Source organism: Mus caroli, chromosome 17 (assembly GCF_900094665.2).
Source record: "Mus caroli chromosome 17, CAROLI_EIJ_v1.1, whole genome shotgun sequence".
Classification (NCBI taxonomy): domain Eukaryota; kingdom Metazoa; phylum Chordata; class Mammalia; order Rodentia; family Muridae; genus Mus; species Mus caroli.
In genome coordinates, this window is record NC_034586.1 from 79,449,671 (window position 1) to 79,451,275 (window position 1,605).

The 1,605-nt window shown below is 56.8% G+C and overlaps 1 non-coding gene across 1 annotated transcript; it reads left to right on the forward strand.

Annotated features, from left to right (window-relative positions):
* Positions 1 to 892: 892 nt before the first annotated feature.
* Positions 893 to 985, forward strand: Trnai-uau. Its single transcript is given in 2 exon segments — positions 893 to 930; positions 950 to 985. It is a non-coding gene; the product is annotated as a tRNA-Ile (tRNA).
* Positions 986 to 1,605: the final 620 nt, after the last annotated feature.

Below are 1,605 nucleotides of genomic sequence, written 5' to 3' on the forward strand. Positions count from 1 at the left end.
AAATCCGCCTGCCTCTGCCTCCTGCGTGCTGGGATTAAAGGCGTGTGCCACCACGCCCGGTTTACCTAGTGTTTTTACGTTCTGTAAGTTCGAGGACAGCCTGGTCTACAAAGTGAGTTCCAGGACAGCCAGGGCTATACAGAGAAACCCTATCTCGAAACAAACAAACAAACAAACAAAATAACAAAAACAACAACAAAAACCAACCAACCAACCAAACAAACAAACAAAACCAAAAAGAAAGAAAGAAAGAAAGAAAGAAAGAAAGAAAGAGGAAAGAAAAGAGAAGAGAAGAAAAGAAAAAGAAAAAAAAAGAGGAATGAGGGCTCACAAAGTGCATGTGGCCCGGGAGTCCTAACCTGGGCCTCGGTCCAGGGTTCCAATTTTCTGGTTTTAAGAAAGAAAAGCTATTCTGAGCTTTCTAGCTCTTTTGGTTTTAAACGTTGGAACTTTTAGGATGGGAAGAAGGGAAACACTTGCAGCTTGGACCCCCGAGGACCCTCGGGATGAGAAGCCCAGCCAGGTTCCGCTGCCCACCCTCGCGCCATCGGAAGGGCGGGCCGGGGATCCGGGTTCGCTTCCCGGAGCGCACGGGAGCCGCGCGGTCGCTCTGTCCGCCCCTGCAAGGCCGGTCTGCGCGTGCGGGAGGCTGGGCCGGCCCGAGCGGAGCCTCGCGGAGGACGCCGCCTCTCCCCGGCAGATTCGGCCGTGCGAGCCCGTCCCTTCACCTCTCCCCGGACCCTTCGATCCACCGGCACTGGCTTGTTGCCCTGAGTCCGGTCCGCAGTTGCGGGAGGCTGCGGTCCGAACGGCGTCCACAGGTGGCGGATGCGCATGCTCCACCGACGCCTTGCCGGGTCTGATAGATCCTTCGCAAGGCCGCCACAGCGGAGCTCCAGTGGCGCAATCGGTTAGCGCGCGGTACTTATACAGCAGTACATGCAGAGCAATGCCGAGGTTGTGAGTTCGAGCCTCACCTGGAGCACGATCCTTTTGGAGCTAGGCTTTACTGTTATTTTATATTTGTATCGGAAGGCGTTACGCTCCCTTTAGTCTCCTCGCTTTCTGTCTCAGCCACAGCGGAAAACAGCTCACAGTGAAGCTTTGCACTTGGTTTCCGAGCAGCTCTGTCGCTACTGCGCAGCATTCAGCAGTGAAACCCAGTCGACTGCCTACTACCTTTCCTGGTCCTTAGGCTGCTGTTTAAACAGCATCAGGACCTGGGATGCAGACCGAGGTCCCCGAGACTCTCTGATGCCGGGCGGCTTCCTGCGAGCGCGGAGTACCCCGTAGCTCCCGCCGCTGCCTCCGCCAGAGCCCGGATCCAACCCACTGCTTCCGGGTGGCTCCCCAGGACTAAATGGACCAGGAGTGTGGGACCCTAGGTGAGGGAACTGCTCGATTCCCTGGCATTAGCCCCCTCCCACCCCGCCTGTAGCTCGCTCCTCCCCCCCCCCCGGCAGCCCTCCCCCATATCCGGTTCAAGGCACCCTGCCCTCCTCCGGCGTTTGCAATTGGGGACAAATGTCCGGGAAATTTCCATTTTCCCTTCCTAAAGCCCTGCTATCACTCTGGAATGGTGGCTACCAGAAGAGCCTCTTATCT